This window comes from Fringilla coelebs (genome assembly GCF_963513975.1).
Source record: "Fringilla coelebs genome assembly, chromosome: 1".
Taxonomy (NCBI): domain Eukaryota; kingdom Metazoa; phylum Chordata; class Aves; order Passeriformes; family Fringillidae; genus Fringilla; species Fringilla coelebs.
Window position 1 is genome coordinate 24,139,732 of NC_140028.1, and position 13,768 is coordinate 24,153,499.

Consider the following 13,768-nt stretch of genomic DNA (forward strand, 5'->3'; position numbering starts at 1 on the left):
GGACCAGCTCACAAGTATTGCCACGCTTTCCACTTACAGAACTGCTTTAATTTGAACAGTTCAAAATGCAGTCCAATACAAAGGTAGACATGAATCCTGTCTGTTTTAAACACAGTCCCCTCTTTCTTCTCGTGGTTACTTATGGATCAACTTCTGAGTACCATGTATGTCTTTTAGAGCATGACTGGTTTGCCTGCAGCAAAGTTCTGTAATTATTATCAAGGCACAACCAGCTGAAAAATGCTGAACACGGATGTCAAACGCAAATGTTATTTCCCCAAGTTCCAAAAATAAGCTTTGGTTAAATGTTCTTCTAACAATGTGCCCCATCTTCTGCTGCTCATTGACCCTTAGGCTGGACCAGGCTTTTATTACTCTGACCATTGTTTAAGAGCAACGCTCACATGAGTCTCAAAGGCGCAGAAAACTGACATGTTTTGACTTTTCTACTGTAAGTTACTTTCATGTCAGGATGAAGGTAAATTATTAATTGCATTATACCTTGAATGTCTCCAGATGACCGCAGATTGTGAAGCTCATCTAAACACAGGTTTGCAAGCCGATCGACCCAGCGCACATTCTGGTAGCTAAATTGCAAAATGACAGATTCATCAACTGAATGAGCTGCTATCAGATAATATTAGCTGGCAGATGTCTCAAAAGAAATAGTCGATGTCTTCAGAGCTCTGGCAATTAACTGTTTACAGGTCCAACACCTGCCTCAGTGATAGTATTTATTTCACAAATCATTTTAATGGCCGTTTTCTCCAGCGCACAAAATACTTAGCCTTGAAGGTAAAAAGTTCAGCGCCGGCCACCTCTTCGCCGCAGCGTACAAAGCACCAAGAGAAGAAAGGGAGACAAAGCGCTACAGAGGCGGGTGTTGAGTGATTTCCCTGCCTCCGCCGCCACCCAGGTGAGCCGCTGCGCAGGGAGGGGCGGCAGCTCCGGCACCGCTCCCCGAGGGGCTCACCGGCATCCAGCGGGGCTCTCCCACACCCCAGGGCAGAGGCAGCGGTGGCACAAGGCTCTGCCCTGTCCCCACGGTGCTCCGGGGTGCGAGCAGCGCCCGGGCGATGCTGCTCAGCCGCTCCTAACAGAGCCACTTTTACAGTGCAGCAGGCAATGACACTAATAACCACTAATCCTCTCAAAAGCTTTTTGGTCTCTTGCCAGGTCAGCTTTAATCAGCTGTGACTATAAAAAAAGTAAAAAACTTTGGAGGACTGGGTTACATAACACAGCAAACCTTACAAACGCATCAAATCCAGTCCCCTATAACCAGGCAGGATAGCTGCTTGAAAAGCTGCTTGCTCACGGGCAGCATGGACCATCTGCTTAGGAAAACATGACTAGCAAGTAATCACACAAGAAACAGTCTGACCTAGGGTGTATTTGTCTCACTAAATGGCCATGTTTCAAGTCATCAAATCCACCAGCACCATATTTCAATGGTAAGCCAGAAGCATTTAGATTCCTGGTGATGTCAGATGCAAGGTGGACAGACGGACTGTGCTTTAAGCTCCATTTCTCCTGCAGACTCATGAGCATATTAATGGCCATAAGCCACTCAAATGCAATGCTTTCATGCCACTTAATGGCAACCTCTGGGCTTAGGTACCTCAAGTAATCAACAGTCTAGACACATAGCAAAGATTAATAAATTATTCCTTTCTATAATTAAGCAATAATTATATAAGAAAATACAATAAATGTATTAAGAGCAGGAAATCACGTTTTTACTGGGATAAGCCCAGATGTTGCTTCCCAACTGCAAACTATAAAATGTGAATTGCAGTAGGTACCACTGAAATCAGGCTATCTAAATTAAATTAATGAAGTCATTTCCTATTCTGAGAGCTTGAAAAAAAAAAAAAGAAGAAGAAGACAGCTGTTAGGGTAAGCAGGAAAAATTACAGAAGTGAAGACCTTACCAGGTAGCCCGCTGAACTAATATTTTACACTTTGTTCTGAGGAACTTTCAATCCATTTTTAGACAAGGAACTGAAAATTTTCCATACCTGCAGGATAATATTTTTGAGAGCACATGAGTTGTCTGAGAGCACATGAAGTAAGGTATGGCTCCAGTCATAGTAAATAGCCTGATAAATACCCACGGGCCCCTCAAAACTCAACTGCTGTGCTTAATCCTCTCGGCAAATTTGTGGGGTTTCTTTCTCTCCCTGCCAGCCTAATTCTCACAGAGGTACAGTGCACATTTGCTCACACAGCAGCTGCATGCAGGCAGTGTCCCCACCACGTAGCCCTTCTCCCTCCCAGGCAGCAAGTGACCCTGCTGCAGTGCCAGGACACAGACACGGAACACCATGCTCTGGTTTCACAAGGAGAAATCTGGTGTAAAGAAGCTATGCCTGGCAAGGCAGCATACAGAGGTTATCATAGATTTGTTACAGCTCTCTGGACACCACACTCCACACGGAAGAAGATTATCCTTGCTCATATGAGCTTGTACTTTGAACAGGCAACCTGGCAGGCGAGGGCTGCTTTGTGTCCTGAAACACCTTGCCTTCCCTCCCTCACTCCAGCCTGCCACTGGTGTTTTGCAAACCTCTAACTAAACCTGGCAGCTACAGATATCTCTTTGAAAAATTCCAGGTGTTCAGCAAAAAGATGCAAAGAACTTAGATTCATTGGCTAAATCAAAAATGTTCAAATTAGGGAATACATCTCTATTTCTATGAAGAGCTGCAACTCCAGAGTCTGACACACATTTTCTAAACTGAACATCAGGCTTGATCACTCCTCTCTGGTGCATCTCCTCAAAGGACTCTTCTTTCAGGCTGCAGCTGGACAAGGAGGAGGAATTTCCATTTTGTAGGATATTGAGTTCCAGCTGAAATAGAAAATGCCTATTTAGAATTTTTGACATTTTTTTCCAAGTGTAACAAAACAGAGCAGCTGACTGCATCAGTCCTGGACCATCTGGACCTTGGCATGGCTCAGGATCAGGGTCAAACCAGGAGCTCAGGTAGGTCCCAGGTTACCGACAAAAGGGCAGCTGCCTCCATAACCCCTGGCACTGCTACCCCATCCCACCAAAGGCAGACAAGCAGGAGCATCACAGTTCTCCTGCCAGCTAAATCCCAGCTGCCCTCTTGCTTTTTTCCTACACTTTTGAGTTATCTTAGGCTATTATATTAAAATTCTTTTTTTTAATTTCCTTGAGGGTGTTAGGGAGGTAGAGGGAGGGTGAGAATATCCAGATGATTGTATGGACTTTTCGAGACACAGTCTTTAGTGCTTGGGTTTTGCACTGGTGGGAGGAAGGAAAACCAAACCCCAATATTCTGTTACTGTCATAAACTCCTCGAATTCTCCCACTTTCAATACTTCTAAAATTAGGGTCATGCACCATTGCCTCACTATATCCTTTTCACTCTGCTCTTTATAGATATTCTATATGAGGCAAGTCTACAGTTTCTGTCATCATTAGAGGATTTCATGACAAATGGGCTATAAGCCTCAACCTTTAATCCTTCCTATTCAGGCAAGCGTAGAGACCCCAGGGAGCGCTCGCATCGTATTCTCACGGATGGGATTCTCTCCAAGTGAATCTCTTTCCTCTGAGGAGGTTCAACATCCACCTCATCAATGGTAGCTGTCTGAAGGGAGGTTTCTAAAGCACCTCCATGTGAATCTTCACACTAATCAAGTAGTTATGGATAAAAAATGCATCCAGGCAAAATCCCTGGACACAAGGAAGACAAATAACAAAACTCCTGATGCCATTAGGCCATGCTGAGCAGATCACATTGTACAAATGTTACACATGGAAATAGTGTCAGTGCATCCTCTTTAAAAATATAATACCCACCTTGCTATTATTCCTATTATTTCCTGATCCATAACATCCTGATTCAAGAAATCCTGAATTTCAGCTTTCCTAGAAAGCAGTTTAATAAGCCTAATGCTCCTCCCATCATAACCCTTGAGAGCAGAGCTATTAGACTGGGTTCTCAGATTAAAGTCATTATCTGGAGAAAAATTAAAATATCAACAATGAATTTCATAGGTAGAAAACAATCCAGGACAAAAACTAAGAATTAAGGTTGAAATTATATTTAGAAAAAAAAGTCAAATTCGTTCAGTAAGAAACGTGTGAGCAAGACTCTTAAGCACTCTACATAATAACATGTAATAATGTGACAAAATAATTATGCAGTTATGATGGAATTACTTTATTGGACTGGTTCCAGATAAAGTTATTTTTAAAGACACTTTATGCATCTTTCACTTCCTGATGCTCCTAAAGATAGAGTTAATGTTCTGTTTAACTGCAAAAGTTCTCATTTAAAACCTTTTTTGCTTAATTTCTCTCTTTAGTAACAGGTTTAGTACTGCATTAAAGGCACACAACACTGCCAGACCTGGCCAAGTCATTGCTGTGCCTTTGATTCAGATTGGTCACGCTTGAAGAGCCCAAAGTGTCTGGAAGTTCCTGCTCTTTCTGACCTTTAGAGCTGTCTGTGGGGTGTGCGATTGGATGCAGAGCCCAGAATCAGCATCTGAACTTCTGACTGTGCTCTTGCATCACTTCTCTGAACACAGTGGGTTTGGACCAAGCAAGAGCACCATCAGGCTCTGTCCCTCACACAAGGTACACATTATCCAGGTGTGCAGAGACACCTGCATGTAGGTGAAAGGCTGTCAGCACCAGAGTCACCTGTTGTAAGACCATTAAGGATTGTGTAGCTCAACTTACCCTTATGTGCACACTGCTCCAGTGGCAACAGAATCAATGAGCCTGGTTTTCTACATCCTCGTGACATTTGTGCCTTTTGCTGTTCCTCCCCACTGCAGTAATCTCAGTCTGTCTCTGAGGGACAGCCCAGCAGGGGCTGGTGATCTGGGCAGGTTGCATGCCCCATTTGGGCAGCCCCGAAGTCCTCTCGACTTTCCTGCAACAGCTGCATTGATCCAAGTCATCCAACTCAATGAAATGCTTCCAAGTAACTTGTAGGAAGTGCTATTTCTCCTAAATCTGGTTAATTTTGATAAAAATAAACTAAAGTAGTGAAGCACTCAACACTTGGGAAGCAGTGACATCCATATTACCTGCACAACTAACAATCAATTAGCATTTTACTAGATGTTTGTTAGATATGGGTATTTTACTACAGGTTCCCTATGCCTTTCAATTCACAGGGCAAATGTTTTAGAAATTGATATAAATTATGAAAGAAAGATTCTTCCCTTCTTTGAAAGACTCTTTCCTTCCTTGAAGACATTAAATTTTATGTCATGAAGATAGCAAAGAATACAGTCTTGAAACAAAGTCGTGATACGAAAGCCTGGTGGGACTCTGAATGAAGGCTGGTTTTTTTTTTCCAAAATGTCAAAAATATGAAGAAGTAAACATTTCATAAATTGATTTCTTAAAGCTGAAAAAGTTGGATGAGAACTTTCCCAAAGCAGCATTTCCCCTGCAGGATGCAAGTAGTCTTCACTTGGGTGAAAAAAAAAAAAAAAGGAAAAAGAAAAAGTAGCCAAAGTTTAGCAAAATTTTCTGAAAACAAGATTGAAAAGATGTAGCATCAGCAAAAGTGCTTGTAATAGGAGTTTAAAACAACACTGCATAAAAATTTAATCATAAATTATTTCTTCAAATGTATCCTGTGCAAAATATCATTTTGCACAATGCATTACAGCTGAACTTTTTCAAGCTAGAGTATAAAACAGACATAAACGTTAAACTTGTCCAAGGATCACATCTTTAACTACAGATCCAATTTACATCTAATTTTAGCTTAGAAACTGGTTGGAAGATTTACTTATGAAATGCCAGAAAATTTATCCAATGTGAAGCATGGTAAATTTCTGAGGACTGGCTGCACTTTTTATAAAAACCTAGAGATTTAATCCCTTCAGAGCAAATCTTAGTCTTAAAAATGTCATCACACTTGGGCCTTCCAACGTGCTTTATAATATACTATCATATGCAAACTCTGCTAGCAGAAGAGAATCCTCAGTACCAAAAACTAGATAAGTGTAGAAAGAGGTAGAATGATACCTCTGTGTTACCAGCTATTGTTAATTAGTTCTTCCCTGATCAAATTCACTTGCTTTAAAGCTTCTTAATTATTAAATGGTGCTTGCTAGTTCAAACTAATCTCAAATGAGAAAAAAAAATGTTTAGTTGTGCAGCAGAGATTAAAGGGCTTCAACATGCTCACTGTTAACAGGAAGTAAAGAAAATACATTTCTTCATCAAATCATTTTCAGAAAGCCTCATATATTTCATCAAAAATGGCCATTAGTGTTATTTCAAAGACGTGCCTGTGGTTTCTGCTAACTACTTATTACACAGCCATCATTTTGTAATATAAACCAATGACTTGGTGATAAAGTGTACCAGTTGGAAACATAAACAGATGCATTATGGATAACTGAAGTACTGCTTTCTCTTCTACAAATTCATTCTATGTCACTTAAAAGGAAAAATCAAAGGAACCTTATGTTTAATAATATTTAGATATTCAGGATATGCCTAAACGTAGCAAATTAAAGCAGTTTCAATATTCTGTGTTGCAGAATACTGAATTCCTGGTTCAAAACTTAAATGAGATGGAAAATGCTTATGATCCCTTGATAAGCATAGCTAGGAATGAATTGGCATATGGAGGAAATAGAAAAGCCAAAAACAGCAAGAGTTGTGCTGTGCAGGGCTTTTGTAATGACTTTGCGGCCCTATTTCCCAGATTATGTTTCCAGTTTTTGAAAATCAGACAGGCAAGGAAGAACATTTTGAAAAATCAAATTCTTCTGCAGAACTATCAGCATGTTTTTAAAACTATCCCATGGTAATGCAGATCCAATCCTAAAACACATACAAAGCATGTAACCTCACTGGCAAGATAATGTCCTTGCCCCTAGCAGTGCCTTCAAGGAAAATAACACTCCACCTGTGCAGCAGAGTTTGCCTGTTTGATGGTATGGATAATCTCCTAATCAGGTTACTTTAAAAAGCTGAGACCTTTACTCCTGAATGCTTTAAAAGAAACCTGCAAATTTTTACCGGCCTTCACCTTGTAGCAACAGATGATGTGATTGAACTAGTCTCAGAAGGGAATTTCGATGTATCATCTCATGTTTTAAAAGAAAAATAACCAGAAACCAGCAGAGAAAATTCCATTTCTCTGGGCAGCCTCCATTAGCTCTCTTACAAATGGTCTCTTTAAACGTAGCCCCAAGAACAGCACCTTTCTCATGAGTCATTTCCCAAAGCAGGAAAGGCTTCCTTTAGCAACAATTTCAATGTGGCTTCCTGCAGCATCCTGATATCCATTAATTCTTCACAATCCTGATGGCCGGACTACAAGATGGAGAAAAGTCTGTTTGAATTGTCCATTTCAAAGGGTAGTTGTTACTGAGTAGTGCTCTATATAGAGCCTGGTGAGGAGTTCCTCAAGGGTCTATCTTGGGACATGTCAGGAAGACTAGAGACACCAGATACAAATTGGAACAAGAGGAATTCAACTAAATAATAAAAAAAAAAAAAATGCACCATCAGATAATTTAGCTCTGTAATAGGTTTCCCAGTGACAAAATCACAAGTTGCCTAAAGCCCATCAGGGGATCCTGGGAAGCCCTCTTTTCCAGAGGCATCCATAATTTCAGCAGTCCTTTTCAAATGCTTGCAAAATGAACAGCCATTTGTGTACTAACTGTGTCTTTGGCCAGGCACAAAAAAAGACAGAGCAAAACCTGTTGTGTCTGGCCAAGACCAATGCAGTGTGTCATCAAGAGCTACAAAGCACTCAAAAATATCAGCACCAGCTTTATACACAGGTTGGGGAAGTGAAATGCAAAAAAAAATTATCCCAGAAGTTATCCAGGCCTCCAATAAACAAGAAATTACATTAACCAGCAAAGTTCATAAGGGTCACTCTTGGGGAGAGAGAGAAACTGCTAAAATATACTTCTAATTGAATCAATAGCAACTGAAGTAATACTTTATAGTTTCTGAGATGCCCCAGACTTGCACAATAGTTAACAGGGCCACAAGTGAACAAGAACTTTTCCACTAATCTGATGTTGACAGTTTTTGCAATTTCTGCTTTTATTTATTTCCTTTAATCTATGAGGATTTTCATATTATAAATAGTTTATCTTGTCTCTGTGTGATGTTCTGTACAATGATCTAAGGCCATTTTGTATCAACAAAGGTCTAAGACAAAACAAGTCCCACATTTTTTTCACATGAAATTCTGATTTTTTTTCCAGCAAGTTTCACAGAAACAAACAATTACACAGAATTCAAAAAACCCAACATTTTATTTTTAGCAAAATCCGCAAATTTTGCTGTTGCTTTTTTTGTGTCAGGTATTTTGGAAGATTTTTCTTTTGAGAAAACTGAAAATGCCATCATATTTTGTTCAGAATATTTCAAGTAATGGATAAACAATAATTGCAAAACTGGCATAGCCAATTGATTTTCAACTTCACTGTTGCTCCATGCGCTTTACTCAATCCTGACTGAAAGCACCAGAGGAGAAATATTAGGAGTTAACTCTTCAGCTGTTGCCACTGCTGCCTTGCTTCTCTTTCTCCAACACTAGAAAGTAAAAGTAAAGAGCAAGTAAAAATGGAGAGTGCTAATTAACCATTAAACAATCCAGGCAGCTTCCTGCACTACCTCTGCTGGAAGGGAAACTCTGCTCTGGTGGTGGGATGAAGCAGTAAGGAGAGGAGGGATGGACCAGGGCAGTGTCTGGTACCAAACTCTGGAAGAACATGACAGTGTGCACAAGTGTAATACACCTGGTTAACTTTAAATTGAAGAAAGAAAAAAAGGGGGGGAAAGGTTAAATTAAAGCTCTTAACATTAATTGCTTAATGAAGACTGACAAGAGTCTATGTAGCAGGGTCATTTTATATTAAGAACAAACAGTGCCCTCTGTGGTTTAACAGAAAATGTGGTGTTGGTTTCTTCTGTATTGTATTTTTAAACACAGAAGCCAAGAGCACCCAAAATTGCCCTATTTAGTATAATCACTTAGCTCGATGAAAATCCTCAGTCATTTTAGCATGCTTGCCTCAGGAATGCAGATTACAAGTAGCAAACAGAAAGTAATCCACAAATAGCTTTAGAATCCTGTTTGAAAAATTGGTCTGTGAGCTATGTAGGTCTAAAAGCCAAGTGAGTACATTATGATCCAAAAAAGTGAACGATTTTTTTAAATGATTTATGTAAACTAGAAAAGAAAAACTCACTTTAAAACAAACTTGAGTGTGTATTGTTGATACAATCACATTTTAGAATACACTAAGTGTTCCAAATGGCCCTCAGATCAATTTTGGGAAGTAAACAAAGCTCAGCTTTCAATGAGATTTAGGTTTTAAAACACAAGAAATTAGGTATAGGTTAATTCAAACATTCATTAAATCCAGACTGCCATGAGTTATATTCCATGGTCTAAAGTGATGACTAACACAGATAACAGTCATGCTTATGCAATCTGTTACAGATAATATGTTGAGTAAAAAGAGTTTGCACAAACTCTAAAATAAAGGATCTTTCCTGTTAACAAAAAAGCCAAAATTAAAACATAATTTGAAACATGCATTTTGTTCCATATTAGAAATCAGAGACTGTGCCCATATTTTATACACACAAATACACACGTGCAAACACACATAACACACACACAGACACACACACACACAAGCACATGCTCACACACATTATTTTAATTGATGCCAGATGGGAAGAGTGCTTGACATCCAGTTTACTTTCAGCAGCAAATGCAGCAGCCTCGCCATGGTGCTCACAATGGAGCACAGCCCCCCTGGGCCAGTGGCACCATGGCCCCAAGACCTGGTGTGACAAACTTGCTCATGGAGGGGCAATGCCACCCGGGACACACCCTGGGAGCACCTACTGACCTGGGCAGGAGGGAGCAGCCAAAATCAGTTCCCATCCCTCGCAAGCAGACAAGCCTGCAGATGGAAGGACACAGCCCAGGGACCTCAGCAATCCCAGCCTGGCCTTTTTCAAGGGAGCCTTTGGAGGATTGAAGGGTTGTTGGGCATTTCCCACACGGTCTGCTTCTCCTCTGCTCCAGCTGACTTGTGACTCCCCCTCCATGGTTTGGATGATAGCAGCAGGGCACACCTCTGTAGACCAAGGGCAGAGAGGATGGCAAACAGCTGAGCCCCCCAAAGTGGGGTCCAGATCCCTCTGTGTAAGGCACTACAATTTTTCTCAATATTAGCACCCAGAAAAGTCATCCTTTTCTGGATGCTGACAATTTATAGTAACTTCTACACTGAAATAGTAGTAGTAATTTATAGTAACTTCTACACTCCTACAAGCTCCAAGCTGTACACCAAGACCACTCTGGACACTCTGCCAAGCTGAAAGATGCTGTCTGGCACCCAAAGAACTTGCAGTCCAAGCACAGGTGACAGCAGAGGGAGGTGGATCCCCTTCAGTGCGTGCATATCTGCTTTCCAAAATTTTGATATGTAGTGTCTAATCTGGCTTTGGGGGAGATACAGGGAAAACCATAACTTTCCACAGCCCAGTTGCAGTGGTTAGTCATCTGAAGCACCAGCGTGCTGCTCCCACAGGCATCAGGATGAGATCTGCTGAAGCAGAGGGAGGAATGGCAAAGCAGGTTTGCAATACAATAAAGCTATTAACATACTTCATTAATGGCTGTTCATAAAAGACTCTGAAGATGGAAAGGGTAATATAAGCATTGAGTGATATTGTTAGTGTTTCAAAAGTTACATTGGCTTTTAGGTTTGATGCATTCACAGCATGCAAAAAAGACCTAATAGTGTCCCATAGCTGGAAAGACATTAGTGGGCAAAGTGCAAAACGATCTCACAAGCATCTATCAAAACAATTATATTCATTTATAATAGCTGTATTTGCAAAATATTATAGCATAAAGTATTATTAAAGTTAGCTGGATGTCTGAGATGGATATGGGAACACGAAGAAATTAAATATTTATTTTACTACCCTGGATGTCACTTTTGTTATGATATCTGGGTGTAGAGTGCTTTTCTGGCTGGACCTTTCTATAAACTCAGCAGCGCAGGGCACAGCACAGACCTGTCTAAATAATCTCCAAAGGCAGTTTCACTTTGCTGATTGATGTTGATATAGGTGCATGTATATAGAACCTCCTGTTGTATTGTCCCAGCACCTCTTTATCCCCTGGCATGAAACTTCAGCACCTCAGTCTTGTGGCACCTGGGAGCATTTCCCAGCTCCCAAGTGGTTGGTTTGCCTGGAAATTCCAGGGAAAACACTTTGAAATTACTGCTCTGGGCTTTTGTAACATAGAGCAGGTTCTGCAGTCCGGTGCTTCCAGTGTCACCTTCCCTTTCATCAAATAGGAAATTTCAGTGGAACATCCCAGAGCTCTGACTCAACATTTACAGAAAAGAGATACTTTAAACATAAAAGAAGGAATTAGAAAGAGAGACTGAGCAAGTGGACACTCCATCAAAACAAAAAAATTCATAAGCATAAAGATACAAAATATATATATAAAAAACACTTTGAGCTGCTGTAACAGAGTCTTATGGGAGCTGCGGGCAAATAATTTCCTGTCTCCACTTTCATCCATGGCTGCATTTCTTGGCAACACCTCACCTCCTGGGGTTCCAGAAAGACTCCTGGGATACACTGTCATATCCTCTCTGGGAATAGGATCCACTGATAATATCTATGAAAAGTATAGGGAAGGAAAAAATAACTATTAATCAGAGAAAACCAAAATATCCTAAAATTATTGTTTACAAAAAAGCTAAGAGATAGAAATAATCAATGTATTTAGAATTGTTTGGTTAATAATTTGGATACTATATCACAGAAGAAGAAAAGAGACATAATAAATCTTTTATTTATTGGGTTAGATTATCATTTTGTTGAAACCTCAGGCATCTTATTGAAAAGCCATCCTGTAGGCCAGCAGGGAATACAAAAGCACCTTGATTCTTATAGAGAGCCTGAGGCTTCTCTTTTTCTCATTAATAAATATCTAAATATATGTCCCTATCAGTTTATTTCAAATTTTCTCATGAGCTGTTGTCATGGTTTAATCCTAGCCAGCAGCTCAACCCCACACAGCTGCTCTCTCAGTTCCCCACAGTGGGATAGAGAAGAGAATCAGAAGAGTAAAAGTGAGAAAACTCATGGGCAGGGATAAAGACAGTTTAATGGGTAAAGCAAAAGCTGTGCTCATAAGCAAAGCAAAACAAGGAATTATTTCACTTCTTCCCATGGGCAGGCAGGTGTGCAGACATCCTCAGGACAGCAGGGCTCCAACACATGTAACACAGACTTGGGAAGACAAATGCCATCACTCCAAACATCCTCCCTTTCCTTCTTCTCCTCCCATCCTTACATACTGAGCATGACACCGTGTGGTCTGGAATATCCCTTGGGTGAGCTGGGGTTTGGTGTTCTGGCTGTGCCCCCTTCCCCCTGTACACTCCTTGTGCACCCCCATCCTACTCATTTGGGGAGTAGTAGGAGAAGCAGAAAAGGCCTTGATCTATGTAAAAACTGCTCATCAATAATGAAACCATCCCAGAATTATAAATTATCAGCACAAATGCAAAACACAGCCCCATACTAGCTCCTGTGAAGAAAATTAACTCTATCCCAGCTGAAACCACCACAACTGAATGTTCATGGTATTGCAGGTAGCACAGATGATTTCCAGCAAGTAAATTGAAAGTGATCCTTGAAATGTGTTTAAAGAATAGCTCAGGCACAGTCAACATGGGCTCACAAAGGGAAAGACCTGTTTAACTAACTTGATTGTCCTTCTATAATAAAGTTGCTCACCCAACAGTTGAAGCCAAGACTGTGGAAACAGTTTTTCTGAATTTTAGAAGGGCTTTTGATACTGTCCCTCAAGTATCCTTCAGGACAAATTGTCCACCTTCAGGATGAACAGGTTCATGGTGAACTGGGCAATAAACTGGATGAACAGGTTCATGGTGAGCTGGGCAATGAACTATCTGAAAGGCAGAGCTCAAAGGGTTGTAGTGAACAGGGTACATCTGCCTGGAAACCTGTCCCAGCAGTGTTCCTCAGGGCTCAGTTCCAGGGGACTTTAGGGATGAGATGCCTTGCTGATGGGTCTAGATAGCTTACAGTGTTGGGCAGTGATTAATGGGATAAATTCAACAAGTTTGAATGCTGAATTCCGCACCTGGGATGGAGGAGGTGGAGATCATCCCTGCAGAAAGAGATCTGTGTGTGCTGGTCAGCAGCAGGCTCAGTAGGAGTCAGCAATGCACCCTGGCAGCCCAGAGGACAAGCCCCTTCCTGGGGTGCATCAAACCCAGCATCCCCAACTGGTCACAGAGGTGACTGTCCTGCTGTACAGACTTGGTGCAGCCTTGCCTTGAGCTCTGTGTGCTGCTCTGGGCCCCCCAGCTGAAGAACGAGGGTAAAGGATGAGAATGTGTCCAGAGGAGGGCAACAAAGGTGATGAAAGGGCTGGAGACAATGTCCTGTTTGAAGGGACTGAGGACTTTGGGCTTGTTTCATTTGGGGAAAAGGAGGCTGAGGGGTGACCTCACAGCTCTCTACAGCTTCCTGAGGAGGGGGCATGGAGGGGGAGATGCTGAACTCTTCCTCCTGGTATGCAGGGATAGGACATGTGGGAATGGTTCAGAGCTGTACCACAGGAGGCTTAGTCTGGACATTGGGATGCATTTCTTTACTGAGAGGGTGGTCAAACACTGGAACAGGCTTCCCACAGGAGGTGGATGC